This window comes from Parasteatoda tepidariorum, chromosome 3, assembly GCF_982258835.1.
Source record: "Parasteatoda tepidariorum strain Cologne lab strain chromosome 3, Ptep-v5.0, whole genome shotgun sequence".
Taxonomy (NCBI): domain Eukaryota; kingdom Metazoa; phylum Arthropoda; class Arachnida; order Araneae; family Theridiidae; genus Parasteatoda; species Parasteatoda tepidariorum.
The window spans coordinates 102,785,862-102,801,982 of NC_141757.1; the positions used below are offsets into that span (position 1 = coordinate 102,785,862).

Here is a 16,121-nt window from a genome sequence, read left to right on the forward strand (position 1 = left end):
TGAGCACTTTACGGTAGAACAGTTTAACGAGGACCAATACCGCACACCCTCTGTCCCTTTGCAGACTGATCCAAGTGGTCACCCACCTGCACACTGACCGCAGCCTGTGATGCTTGCCTTCGGTGATCTGCTGAGAACCGTGTCTATATATATATATATATATATATATATATATATATATATATATATATATATATATATATATATATATATATATATATATATATATATCATCTGTTCATGACTTAATAATAATAATAAATTTTAAATAATACAAAAACAAGCAAATGTTGCTGTTTCTAAACCCGCATGATGCAGTTCAGCCAGAGCAAAAACCAAAAATCTCTAAAAAGTCTAAAAACAAATACGGACCTCTTAAAATCTGGGGAACAGTGAAGCATAAGCATTTGAGAATATGGATACAAGCAAATGTACACTATTAAATTATCCATCCATAACAGCTAATTGAATGATTTTATTGTTTTAAGTTTTCGAGGAAAATTCATAGACATTTTGTAAGTGAACAAGTGTTATTTCTCCTTTTCTAATAATACTTTCATTTTCAATATTTTTCTTTTTAAAAAAAAAAGAACTGACGAATCAAAAAGTTAGTCAATTCGAGTCTGTTATCAATAGTTTGTTATAAAAAAAAAAGACATTAAGAATGCAATAATCAAAAATTTGACCTAAATATCAAAGACGAAGTAGAAAAGTTCTCTTCAGAGATTTATTGGCTCTTTATAAATTGATAGCACATCATTACATCGCAATTTTATTTTATAACCGTCGTTGAACAACCAATCAAATTTAGGGTTTACGACTAGATGTTTAACTCCTTAGCCTTGTAGTTTTTAACCCAATCCAGAAGACTAGGAACTCCTGGATAAACCATTTGGAGAAATTTGCCTTCGTGGAGGACTTTTTGGTAGAACTAATTGGCATTTGCGTTACATGATAGAGAAAGTGTGTTGACCTCCCACGGTTAGCCTGACGACAATGGGACTCTAACCCATGATCCGTCTACCACTGAGGATATTTTTACGTCATTGGATGGCGAACGCTCTATCCCCTGAGCCACCACAGCTCTACAGTACCGCTCAAAAGTATCAGTACACCTAGAAACTTATAAAAAAATGGCTAAATTCAAAGTGTCATAACTTCTTTAAAAATTATCAAAAATGCTTCTGCTTTAGCTCATTTTGAAGCTTAAAATCTCTACTCTTATGTACTTTAATTGTTTTTAATAAATTTATTTTGCAACTACTGATACTTTTGAGCGGTACTGTACATCATAGCAATTGAAAAGATTTGGGTAGTGCGCGTTATATTATTGCGAGTTTTTAAGACAGTTTTTAAAATTTAGGATTTGTATTTTATAAAAATGCCAACATTTAAACAAAAACATTCTGAAAAATCATAAATTTTAAAATATCTAGTAATAATTTGTAATACTGGAAAAATTTTACTCCAAAGTCTTAAAAAAAAATCTTTTATAGTATAATAAAAAGCCGTTGATTGAATTGCGATCAAATACTCGATTTTTCAATCCAAATAAAATAGTTCATTGCGTAATACACATTTTTTACCTTCAACTTTGTTTTTAAACGAATTGTTTTTAACCGTACTATGTAAGAAACCATTTTGTTCACTATTGAATTTTCAGAAATTACTCTTTAAACAGTTTTTTGTCCACTTTATTGCTTCCTCTAATCATTGTCGTCCCGCCTGATGTCGCTGTTGAAAACAACATCAAAAAAATGAAAAATGTTAGAAATAGAAACGAACTTTTGAAACTTTAAACTAAATCTAAAGCTCTTTTGTTATCTATTTCTTTTCAGCGTTGTTTTATTCTGAAGAACAAGTTGTTGGGAATCGTATTTCAAGTATTTCAAAGAGAAAGATAAAACATTTAAAAAAGAAAATAAGCATTTTGAGAATATAAGAAAATATTGTAATTTTAAATTCCTTCATGATCGAATAAACGTGAAAAAGTTATATTTTCTACTCGGTGTGTTCTGCAAAAAACTATTCTTATATGAATTAAATATAATCTTTCTCATGTATGTGAAATATTTCTTATGTGAAAGATTATCTTTTGTATTGTGGGGGGAAAAAATTTAGAAAAAGCTTGATTAAATTTCCAAAAATAAATATTTGTTATTTTTTATACAAATATAATATATATGTTTTTAAATAACTAACTTCATATTAATTTGTTGACCTTAACACGAATATGTAGCTTCTAATGATTTATTCCTTGCTTAAAATTAAAAAAAAGAGTAAACTTTAAGACAGTAGTGAAAGAAAACCATATGCCATGTACAGTGCGCGAAAAAAAGAAAGGAAAAGAAAAGCGAACCACCTTGATTAACTTTTGATCTAATGATCAGATCTTCGCGCTCTAGGACTCAATCTTAATAGGTCGAGAGGGTGACCTCAAATATGTTACTGCTTAGTGTAAATACTTAAAATATCGTCTGCACTAATTAATTAGCATATTCGAGGTCACCCTCTTGAACCATTAAGATGGAGGTTAGAACGTGAAGACGTATCCGGCTTTTAGAACGTGTCCGGCTTTTTTTTTCTTCTTTTTTCTTTTTTCGTCGTACTGTTCATGATGTACGGCACGCAATAAAAAAAAGATATTACTGTGAATAACTTTCATCTATTGATCTGATTTTCACGTACTAAATTTCAATCTTAATAGTTCCAGGGTGTGACTTTAAATTTATTAATTAGTTAGTGCTAACTATCAATTAAGTTTCAAAATAAGACGCAAAAACGTACTTTCTGAATAAACATATAATTCCATGTACACATTTGGATTCTTGATCCTTAAAATATGGGGGTTAGCAAAATTTCGATAAATTGGATCATAATTGTTTTTTAGCGATTGTCACAAGAAACGACCAAACAATATCACCGCAGCAAGTTTAGTAATTTAAGATAACCGTAATCTTGCTAAATTGACAAGAAAAAACAATACCCTGTTTTTCTCCGTTGCAAAGCAATGAAGTTAAGAGAATAAATAAGAATGAAATAAAAGCTAAAACTTTTTCATTCAACATTTTGTGATAGCTCGAAAAGCCTTATTCATTAATAGTTAATTGAAAATAGATTCTCAAAATTTACTCTAGATACATTTCATTTTCGCGTATACTTTAGGTGCATTTCGATGGTTTATTTGTTACACATTTTATTTATTTTTTCTTAGTTGCTTTAAATTATTCAAGCTATACCCTTTAATACATTCATAGTAGAATGGTAAATGGGGCTTCCAAAGCTTTTCTTTATCATTGATGCCGCTAAAACAAACAAGCAAAAATAATGGAATACAAATAAAAATAATGGAATAGGAAGAAGAAAAAAAAGGAGTAAAGTTTAAACAAAAAACTGCTCCTCGGAGCATTAGCTCTCTTGTCTCCTTATGACAAAAGTCTAAAAAAATTGCATTTATAATGTCTGTAAAAGTATGACGATAAGTAATTCTCTCGTTAAAAGAACGCTAATTTTTTATTACGTATATCAAATCTACGTAGATTTTATTTTCAAAATAATCAAAAAAATTTCGTGCGAGAAAATAAAAAAAGGTTGTCAGAAAATAGATTAAACAAAATAGAATAAAAATCTTCGTAGAAGCATAAAGAGCAGGGACATATAATGAAGTAATTGGTCAAATAGTTCTACGAAACACGCGTGACCAGATAATTAAAAATTTAATTTTAAAATCAAGACGCTTAGGATGATATATGAAATACTGAAATATCTTAAGACGTTTAAAAATTTTAGCCACGCATTCGACAGTTTATCAGGATCGGCTACTCCATACTATTTGTAAAACATTACACTCAAAACATTAAAAAATCTTTTCATATAATCATTGCTGATATTACAAGAGTTTGATTCATGAGTATATAAGGATACTTTTTACAAAATTAATATCTTTAATTAAGGTTTTATTGTTTAGTTATTAAATATATATTATGAATAATTGATAAATATATTATTCCAAATGTATACATACCAAAGCACATTACTGAAATTGAATTTACTGAGGAATGAAAAAGCGACACAATAAAATTTTAAAAAAACGCTGATGAATAAAACATGAAACATGTTTTTAGAAACTTGGCGTTCACTAAATATATTACTTCATTCAAATCTCTTTACTAAATTAAGTAAAAATTAGCAGATGATTTTAAGAGAAACATTAATAAATTAAATATATTATATTTTAAGTGTTTAAAAAAAGAAAATAAAGAAAAACGAGTTCGAATCGAAACAACGAAAAAATCATGAATGAAATTTTTGCCACATGTGCGTAAGTCAACTTCCCTGTAAGTCTGTCATAATTTGGTATTAATTGTTCCATTTAAATATTTATTTCACTGCCGCCAGTTTACTTTTTAAAAATAATAAATTTTAATTTTTACGGCTTCTATTAAAAAACAAGTGAAAGTTTAGATTTCTCAATAGTACGTAGTACTTAATGGCATGTATACGTAGATTAACATGGCATAAAATAATTTATGCCTCATAATTCAAAATTTAACGTCCACTTTTAAATTAAATAATAAAAAATAATAAATGATTATTAAAAAAAAAATTTATGAAATTATCTGTGAGTAAACTGGTTTTGTCAGTGAGTATAAAGGTTTTTAAAATTGCTTAATTGGTTTTAAAGATATGACCACAAACTCAAAGTGAAATCAACCTTAAGAGCAATAAACTTTCATCCACTTTTCTGATTAGGGACACAGTTTCCTGATTGCGGTTTCAAGGATCAAAAATCAATACATATGTATAATACATAAAGTACAAAAATTATATTGGGTGATAATTTTTTTGCGCAATGCAAAATATCTATAAAATATGTTACCAATATTTTCAAAAAAATATAATTTGTTTTTATATTGCCCTTTCTTTTGATAATTGTTTGGATTTTCTTTTTTTAAGTTCATCATTAAAATATATATTTCTTAAGCTTATTTATATCTTATTTTATTTTATAACAGACATTGAACAGCCGTCCCAATTCTTAGTTGACGGCTATAACTGTCCAACTCCGTAGCATTGTAATTTCGAACCCAACCCAGAAGACAAGTGAACTCTTTGATCAAGCATTGGGAGAAACTAGTTTTCGAAGCGGAATTGTTTATGTTACTAACCCTCGTTTGCGTTGAGTGGGGATGAAAACCGCTGAAACCTTCCACGGTTAACCTGACGGCGAAGGGATTCAAACCCGTGATCCTACTACCACTGAGGATAAGTTACGTCAGCACTGTCATCGGTGTGAACAGGGAACAGCATTCATACCAATCACCCACAGCAGGTATCCAAACCTGGGTCACGTGATTGGTGTGCTAATGCTGCATCTCCTGAGCCACCGCGGCTCTCATAAGCTATTTGAATTTTCCGACTCTTCGTAAGAAACCATCGTATTATTGTTATGCCCTAGGATGATTCTGCATTTTCAAGTCAGTCTGACAATTTTAGGTTAATTGCTGAGAGAACACACATACTGATTAGAAAATACATGTCATTCATTGCTCAATTAGCCTGATTTATTTCAGACAGGTACAATAGTTTCAGACTAGTGAAGACTTTATATGAAAAGTCATAATGAAGGTTTATTGCAATAAGTCTAAGCAGTTTCGTTATGATTGAGTAATACATCCATTTCCTAATTCCATTCCCAAAAGTAATTGATTGAGTAATACTTCCACCTCCTAATTCCATTCCCAAAGGCATATAGGCTTATAGTAATAAGCCTAAAAAGATAAGGTAGATTAGAAAATGCTGGACACTTCTGCAATTAGCCTTGTGTATAACAAGGTGACGACGACATTTGCAACGAGTCATAAAACAACAAACACTAAGCAATTACTAAGCTAAGTACGTTTCATTTTTGATGAAATAATTTAAGTGACTGACTTCTTGAAATTTCATATAATCTAGCAAATCCTCGGACTCTTATAAATTTTACTTTTGTAGATTTAAACTTATTTGATGTACTTCTAATCCCATTTTAACATTTCAACAAATTCCCTCATGACACAATACATTAAGCCCATAATTGTTTACCAACTTTCACTAAATCTTTTCTAATCCTTTGTCATTAACTTCACTCCGTTTTATATGTTCCTATTTTACTCGTTTCAATACAACTAAGAGGCTCCGCCCCCTGCTCGCTAACGCTCTCCGACCCCCGAGAATTGCTACGCAATCCTATGTGCTTCACGCCGTGAACCATGGCTCGCTGCGCTCGCTCGCCAATGAACACAATGTTCTAGCACAAAGACATAGTATATTATCATCAAAGACATAGTATTTTATCATCAAAGACATAGCATTGTACTTATGTAGAAGAATTCTATCAATGTTCTTATTGGCTTTTAAAAAAGTAGATTAGCTATTTAGATTGTACATGGTGAAAAAATCAAAACGTTAGCTAAATGAGAAACATATTAGCGAAATAAATTATCAAATATTGCAGTTACTCACCTAAATTCAACTAAATGTGTATAATAAATTAGTTAATGCTAGAAATTCTGAAAGTTTTAGAAAAAAAATTTATTATTTAAAAATATAAACTTTAAACCCTAACTTTTCCTTGTGAGATAATAACCCTCAAAAAGTCTTTCATTTTCAAGAACGCAAAAATTTGTTTTATCGCCAAATGAAATATTTTTTGGTGATCAGCATTATTAAAATCAATTTCTATATTAATTAACATTTGTGATAAAGTACTTAACATTTTAGAACAAAATAAGGATGTCTTACATACAATAAATTAAAATGCATGGCCGTTAGCATTACCCGAGAAATACCATGTGGAGGTCGCCATGCTGCATTTCTAATCGGGGAGTTTTGATATTGGCACTTCCCCTTGACTACTGCCAATACTTAATATTGCACTTGATCTCTGCAATCTATGTCTTCCATAACATTCCTCAACATTTTCTTGGGCTCTTCGAACACGTTTCATTACGTTTAAAAGCCCTAGCAGCTTCACTAATATTCTGCATTTTAAAGCGTGAAAATTCAATGCATAAATAAACGCGAAATATAAAAAAAATTCAATGCATTCAATACAAACACTTAGACGTTTTTAAGACGTTTAGGTAGCTCCCAGTAGAAAAATATCAATTCAACAGCGGCCTTTTAAAGCATTCTCAATTCAATTAATTAATGAATTCCTAATTGAGTTTAAATTAAATATTATCATGTTTTTAGGGCATGAATCTGAATTGAACAACCTGATAATGCTCACTCTGGTTATTTTTTCCGTTTTTAAAAGCGCTATATGTTGAGCCACCTCATGTGACATTTGCCATGTGACATTTTTAGCAGCAATCATTGGTCAATTATCTAACGTTGCCATTCGGGAAGTTGTAATGAGGCTTTTTTTTGGTGCCGTGTAAGAGAAATATATATATAGATAGCCTTTTGAGTTATGTTATATTTAATCCAAATGCTGCGTTAACGGAAAATGTGCATTAAATTTTTAATAAATATCTGTTATTATCCAATTTTTGTTAAGGTATACAAGAGTATGAAAATAAAAATTTTCGATGAAAATTTCGATTTTTTTTATTTTATTACATTTAAACTTTAGTGATTTAGCTTTCCAAAAGCATTTAAAAAATTTTACTACGATTTTTAGAAATTAAGTGACAGTTTTTTTTTTTCATATGCTCTCATAAGAAGCCAAACGGAAGTGAACTCACGAAAACGCAACTAATATGTTTTTTTTTCCTGCTTTGGTGTTACTAAAACTTTTATTCATTGGAATAAATTATAAAGTTAATGCAAATGAAATTCATTTTCAGAAATTAATTTTCGAATTATTCTTTTTCTTATTTTCAGAATTTTTTTGCATTTTCAATGCATTTTCTAAAGAACGTTGTTTTTGAGAAAAATTTCTTTACGCTAATACGCATCACAAAAAAGTTTATTATAGAATTCTTCGAAATTTTGATTGTAAATTTTGTATAATGTTAGGAATGTTTTGAACTAAAAGCTAATGTCTAAGTTGGAGTTTGTCATTTTTATCAAGCTTTAAGTTAGAATATTTAGAATTTTTCTTTAAAAATTCGATATTGAACAACAAATTTAGCTCTATTTTATTGGTTTTTTTTTTTTTTTTTAAATTTTTTTTTATGATTTGTAGTTTAAAACGCAGGTAATCACATTATTGATCAAGAAAAAAAAATTTGAAATTTATGCATTATAATTTGTTCTAGAGCTGTTAGCATGACATAACACTTTTGTAGTTTTCAAACTCCCTTATTTTCAAAACATTTATAAAAATTTTTAAAAATTATAATTTTAAACTCCTTCTTGCTAAACATAAAATTAAAGCTTTAATTGAGCCTTTTAAAAAATAATGTGTCGAAACCTGTCCGGTACCTTAAGCTTTCTGACAAATACCGTGACAAATACCGCATATCAACTGCTATTTTAGAAAGAAAATAAACTTATATAGTCTTAATTGACTTTAATATCAACTGAAACCATAGCAATTTGTTTCAAAAACCGTGGTGTCTCAGGGAACAGAGCCCTCACCTCCAGGTTCAAATCTCAGCGATGGCTGGTCGCTTTGAATTCTGCACCCAGCTCAAATCGACCACAGTGTTGACGTAAAATATCCCCAGTGGTAGATGGATCTTAAGTTAGAGTCTCCTTGCCGCAGGGCTAATCATGGGAGGTTTTCGTGCTTTTTTCTCCATGTAACGCAAATGCATGTTAGTTCCAGCAAAAAAAGTCCTCCACGAAGGCTAGTTTCTCCCAGTGCTTGATCCAGGAATTCCCTTGTTATCTGGGTTAAGCTCAAAAATACAAAGCTACGGAGTTGATGATTGGTAGTTGCAAACTCAGAATTGGGTTGGCTGTTCAAAGCTTGTTATAAAATAAAATAAAACGATCTGTTTCTAAGTAAAGTCGCCCTTGCTTCGGGCGATGCAAAAGCTCTTACTTGCTAATCCAGGTAAGTAAACTTTTCCAATCACTGCCTGAAACGCTTCTTCTAAAATGACACTTAAAGGATTTCCGGATAATGCAACGATCTGAAGAGAAGGCATTTCTGTAAACAAATTTACTTCCAAGAAACTGATTCGATTGTCACTGAAAAATAAAACATAAAACATATCAATTAAACTAACGTGCCTGATATAATTAGGGAAACTCAACAAAAGTGAAACATGTCAAATTGGACCGAACTTTTAAATTGATCTACAGCGACCTAAGGCCACCTCACTATCTTGAAAGTTAACCACTGAAATATGTCAAGTTTGCCGGCCAGATGACCGAGCGGTTAGCGTGCCTGACTGTGAAGCCATAGGCTGCGGGTTCGAATCCCGCTCTGGGCATGGATGTTTCTCTCTCTCTTTGTGCTGTCCTCTGTTGTATGTATGATGTGTGAATGTGGCCCACCCTATAAACGGGTTTGGGGCAGTGTGGCGTGGGCAATGTTGCTCGCCTCCGTGACTTTGGTTCACAGGTGCCCACTGGGTAACGTGAAATGATCAACAATTCTGACATAGTATAGGCAAAGACTCAAATTCAGTGCCTGCCATTGGAAAAAAAAATATGCCAAGATTATCTAAGAGTTTGTTAAATGCTATTCTAAACCCTTCATAAATTGCCCGACCGGTAAAAATTTCTAGGAAATTTCCTATGCTGTTATGATAAGTATAAATTGGCAAAAAAAATTTCAGAGCTAACCTAAACCCCTTTGTAAGTTGACCGTATGGAAAAAATATTATATTACATAATAACGTATATTAAATAAGTTATTATTATATATGTAAGAATTACATCATATAATATGGAGAATGATGACTCACTTTCCTCAATAAAATGACCACTAAAGCAATATATACAAAAAGCGGTCAGATCTCACTCATAGAGTAAACAAAATGTAGTATTTATTATAATGTTTAGTTAATGTTGTGATGGATTCAAATTGTTGCCTTAAGTATACATGCTGCATTAAGTATTTGCGCTTGTAACACCGCAACTGGAAATTTTTTTATTCTTAAATGCTGATTTTAATCTGGGGGCCACATTAAACTGTTTATCTTTTAACGCCTTTTTTATGTAAAATCTCGTTCGGACGGCTGGGATTAGCTGTCTGAGTCTTACAATTTTACGATTTTGTAATTAGTTTAGTTTTCTGTTCATACAGAGTGTCCTGAATTAAGCTGATGTTTTTTTTTAAATTCCTTCATGGCTCGAGAGATAGAGTGCTCGCCTCATAATGAGGTGTGCCAGGTTCGAATCCCAGTGTTGGTTGGTAGATACGAAATCTGCTCCCGTCTTACACTGACAGCAGCTTTAACGTAAAATACCCCCAGTGGTTGGAAGATCATAGGTTAGAATCCCCTTACCGTCGAACTAATCTCGAAAATTTTTCGTGGATTTCTTCTTGTTCCACAAATGTGGGTTCGTTCCATCAAAAAGTACTCCACGAAGACAAATTTATCCCAATACTTGATCAAGGGTGAATCTAATCCAGAAGAAGGTAGCTTTTCTTCTAGATTGGGTTCAAAATTACAAGACTACGGAGTTGAACATTGGTAGACGCACACTCAAAATCGGGCCAACTTGTTCAACGACGGATATAAAATAAAATAGAATTCCATCAGAAAAATGGTTAAAGTTAAATGAAACAATACTTCGTTTTAATATTTCGTACTTAGCGATTTTTTGAGACAAGACATATTTTTTTCTCATATAGTTTCTGTTTTCAGTTCATATTTGTTTGGATAGATGGCGCTGCAAGCAGTAAGTATTAAAAAAATATTGAGAATCACATCACAAGTTTTCGGAATCTTTCAATCAAGGAAAATTCTCAGTAAGATATTTTCTGAATGTCCACCGTCAGTCAAAATCATGTGCTGTAATACGGAGCAAGGAATACATTACTATTAGATATAAACCTGCACGCAGTCTGTCTTAAGAATTCTGAACAATATCAGTATTTCTGGGAGAAAAAATTTACGCACTCTATAACATAAGAATAACATTTTGTTAATATAAGAATGTTCTATTATTTATAAATGGTATGAACATGATTTAAAGATTGCTATCTTGACAAATGAGGTATTTGTCGGTGTTGAACCTAATGAAACCATTCCCAAGTCAGTAAGACTAAAAGTTCAGAAGTCATCATAATTTTATGTATAGTCGATATACATTTTAATATATGCTTATTAACGTATTTCGCAATGTTATCGAAAAAAATGAAGTATTGTTTTTTATGTATTGCTTTACATAATCAAAATCACATACATCGAATATATAGACCAAAACAATGACAATAGAATTAACCCAATAATTTTTTTTTTTTAAATAAAAATTTCTATTTATATATATTTGCGCTTCAAATATTGCTATATAGACAAGTGAGGTAGAATTTTTATGCATTTTTTACGTTAAACCCAATAACATCCAAATGAATTGAAAGAATAGTTTCAGAACTGAGTGTTTTCTAATTCAGTTCAGCCACTTTTCTACCTAAACTATTGGGATCATATTTTCAGAGGAATGGTTTGTTTAGGAAAAGAACATTTTTAGTGTTTAATTTCATTTTAAACATCGCATGCACTAATTATCAGCATATTTAAGATTAGACCCTTCAACCATTTAGATCATATTTGTTATTTAAAATATGACAATTGGATCAAAAGTTAGTAAAGTGTTCTCTTTTTTTTTTTTTTTTGCGCACTGTACATTATTAATTGGAGGGAACATTTTAAAAATATGATAAAGCCTAATATACACGGAAAAGTGGGTTGGAAAACTGAACCATAATCTAAGGAAGAAGGAAGTATCAAGTATTCAAATCCATTAGGAAAATATATGTTTATTCAATAAGAACGTTTTCTTTCTGATATTGTCACATAAAATATCGTCTGTAGAAATCAGTTAACCCATATAAAGCAAGATCACATCCTAGTATGTGAAATTCCGATTTTTTTAGATGAAAAGATGAAAGGTGAGATCAAAAGGTGAATATATATGGTGTTCTTTTTTTATTCTGCCCACTATACCTCTTTGATCTAAAAAAGCTTTAAACTGAAAAAACATTAATTAAATTCTTTTTAGGTTTAGTAGAATAAAAAGCAAACAAAAATACACGTGTTATCGGTTTAGAAACTTTGAAATCTTGTTTCTATGCATCAAAGAGAGAGAGAAAAATAGAATATTTTAATTCAAAACGAAATAGTTCATAACATTTCTCAGAAACTTATTTTGAAACGAGAATATTTTAATACCGAAAAACATTAAAGTAAATATAGTTTGTTTTCATATAAACCTGTGTTAAAAATGAAAAGAGTTTACAGTGATCCATCTTTTGAGTTTAAAGTGTCTTTCAACAAAATAAATAGTTTCAAATTATTTGCCTTAGCTTGTTTTCCGATTCAAACAAACTGGAAAATATACTACATTCTGATTGGAAAAAGATTGAGAGAATTTTACTGATTTTCTCTTTTAAAAAAAGAAAAAAAAACATGCAAAAAATTAAAACCATTTAAATTTTCCAAAACAAGGGCCATGTCAGGAATACAGATTCATTATTGTTAGTTTAGAAACTAATTAATCTCAAAATAGCGCGTGTTAATAACTAAAGTATGTAACATTTATTTTTCTATACAATTGGAAACATGCTTTAAAGTTTTCTGTTCTTACTCATAACTTAAGGCCATTTACATATTAGAATGGGAATTTTTTTTTCATAGACTTCTACATATTTGGTTTTGACTAATCTATTTATGAGCTTTAAGCTTTTTAGAAAAAGTATAAGAGCCGCAGTTTCTCACTGAATAGAGAGTTCGCCCCACAATGAGGTGACCCAGATTCGAAACGAATTCTGCTCCCATAGGGCTAACGTAAAATATTCTCAGTGATAGAATATTCTCATGGGTTAAAATCCCCTTTCTATCAGGCTAACCGGAGGATATTTTCGTAGTTTTCCCAACCATGTAACTCAAATTTAGGTTAATTCAGTCAGAAATTGCTTCACGAAGGTTTGTTTGTCCCACTGCTTGATCCAGGAGTTCCCTTTTTTTTCAGGGATGTATTTAAAATCACAAGGATACTGAGTTAAATATTGATAGTCATAAACTTAGAATTGCATCGGCTGTTTAATAAAGGAAGTTAAATAAAATAAAATGAAAAAAGTATAATCTCTCTTTTTTTGGACATGACATTCTTATATGAGCCAAAGCCTACTTTAGATTCTTTATGCATTTAATTTTCTTCTTCATCAAGGTGTTCTAGTTTGCCTCTCTCAGGGTTTTAAAGTTCTTATCAATGCAATCCAATAACCTTAGTCCATTTATTTGGTTGCCCATCGACTTAAAATTGTAGACTCAGGATGTTAAAGAAGAGAAGTTTATACTGCCAACAATTCGCAACAATCTGTTCTGCGATGCGAATTAATTTTAGGCCGTTGATAATATTTGCCTCTCTATACAGCCTGAACAGTTCATTATTCCATCGGAATATGACTGTATGTGTCATTGATGTTTTCTGCGCCAAAAATTCTTCCCAAATAAATTACTCTCAAAGATAGCGGGTCTATTTTTGAAATTTCTGGAAAATTCTTAAATCTAATAATGAGATAAAACGACGTGTATAAATAGATTTTATAAAAATATGTATGGAAGCTATTACAAGTTAAAGGTGATGCTCCGATACATGATTGGTAAAATAATATCTGAAATTTGTTGAGTTATTTTCTTGAAAATAGTTTGAAATTTCGGATGTTTAGAAAGTTGTTATATTTTAGGGCTATACCGGTTTAAATATTCTACTCGAAACTTCGTAAGATTGCTTTTTGTTTTTATTTGTGATTATTATTTTCCGGTATGGATAGGTAATATTTGATAAATTAAAAACTCAGTACTATTCAGTCCTTAGTACAAAGGCTTAGTATTAAAGGTGGTAATTAAAAAAAGAAGCGGTGAACATTTTAAGCTATTTTTTTCTTCATTTTTTTATGTAAATATGATATCCTCCTTCAACAGTATTATTTGAATGAAATTGAATTCCACTAAAATCAGTGATCTACCGAAAAACTAAAAACAACGGGGGGAAAACCGTTAAATGCATTATTTTAAAGTCTAATTTTTCAAACTTTCTTAGAAATTGATAATAAATTTTTTCAACAACCACTACTTTTGTACACCACTTTTGTTTTTTTCGCTAAAATTAATGAATTATGACTATGAGTTAAAATCCCTGAATAACAGATAAAAATCATTCAATTCCAGTTTTCGTGGTTTTCTTTAGATACAACGCAAGTGTGGGTTAGTTTCATCACGAAGTCCTCCAAGAAGGCTAGATTGTCCCAATGTTTGATCCAGGAGTTCTCTTGTCTTCTGTTGGTTGGGTTCAAAATTACAAGGTTGGAACATTGAAAATCGTAAACTCAGAATTAGATCGACTGTTCAAGTGACGTGTTCAAGTTATAATATAAAATATAAAATTAAGCAAAAAAATTTTCTTTTGTATAAAGTCTAGGGAATAGGAAAAGCGAAATCTCGGGAATAGTCTAATTTTAGCCCAATAGACACTCAGATGTTAATGGAACCACACTATATAAAGCAACAAACATATTCCAACCAATCAAAATGAAGAATAATTAGTTTTTTTTCATCTGATTGTTTTTTATCTTTGAAGATTCAGTTAGCTGATTTGCAAACAGAATCTTCAAAGGTAAATTGCCCTGTATATAATAGTCTCTGCAGTGCAGTTCAATTTCTAAAATCTTTTACACAGGTGAACAGGGCCATTGTAGCATTCCTTTCGTCCACTATGATGTCATGTTCAGTTTCCAACATAATTTATCTGAATTGCAACTATCCTCTCTGCATAAAGGTGCATAGATTAGTACATTAGCTTAATAAGCAGGCTCTCTGGTTTTTAACTCTAGATGGTTATTGAGTAAGATTTTTATATTCTTGAGATTATTGTGTGCTCGTATTTTTCCCCCACAAAATTTTACAATAAATATTCAGTTAGCAGTAAAAAGTTCAGATACTCAAAGTGCCGATTCTTTTCATTATAAAACCAATTTTTTCTACAATATATCATCATACATACCTGAGATCTATTTCCAATAAGCTTAGAGGATTCGGTGGTAAATCAGTTCTTTTAATGGTTGTTATTTTATTCCTTGGTACTCGAAAATGTGTCAAGTGTTCGAAGTTCGAGAATGCACCACTTCCTACCATCTGCAGGTCACTGTTGTGGATAATAATATCTCTTATTTTTCTATCTAGGATCTGGGTAAAATCCGAAGATAAGCGATTCAGTCCACAGCCATCTATCTCAATAAATGCAACAACATCGGGGATAGTCGATTTTATTTGTGATAAGGGTGCCCAATTCCACCCTAGATTTACTTTTGCATCTGATATTCTAACCACAGCTGACTTCGAAAAGCTGACATTTTGAAATGCTGACGTCAATGGAGTCGGTTCAAATAGATAATCAAATGTAGCGTTTGACACAAAGAGGTAAAAGTTCTCGACATTCCCAACGTTCGAAAAGAAACCTCGAGGGAAGGAAAAGTATTTTGCCGTTCTGGATGGTGAAAGAAAAATTCTTGCATGGTTGAAAAAATTTTGATAATATCTGTAATAAATCCAAAATAAAATGATAAGTATATTAAAATACGCAAGAACTTGAATAGATATAAAAACAACTTGTTTAAGATTATACAAGTATATTCTTAACTTTATAACTCAACTAAAGTAAAAAAAAACATTTCCGCAACAGCCCCTTTGTGGGGCAAGGGGGTCATGGAGGATAATGCTCCATAATTTCATGACCAACGGCATGATTGTGTCAATGAGGTCAGCCCTGCGCACAAGCCGCCTTTACTTCCATGCAAGTTGGTGCCCATCAATCTGAAGCTGGGTGGGCTTCAAGTCGCATCTGGAGATTTATAACTGAACTACCATTAAGATGATTTCTTCGAGTTCTTTAAACAATGAAATAAAACTTTTTAACAATGTTGAACACGAGTTAATATCGGAATGAGAAAAAAATATATAAAACTTAGGCCTATTATTATTGAGATCAGAAGGAATGAAGAAAATATAAAA

The 16,121-nt window shown here is 31.2% G+C and overlaps 1 pseudogene across 1 annotated transcript in view; it reads right to left on the reverse strand.

Moving 5' to 3' along the window:
- Positions 1-16,121, reverse strand: part of LOC107438784 (uncharacterized) — a 56,263-nt pseudogene that overhangs the window by 7,723 nt on the left and 32,419 nt on the right. The window contains exons 3-4 of the transcript XR_015432673.1: positions 15,115-15,648; positions 8,978-9,126 (exon numbers count right to left, since the gene is read on the reverse strand). The product of XR_015432673.1 is annotated as an uncharacterized LOC107438784 (transcript). The remainder of the gene's footprint in view (positions 1-8,977; positions 9,127-15,114; positions 15,649-16,121) is intronic.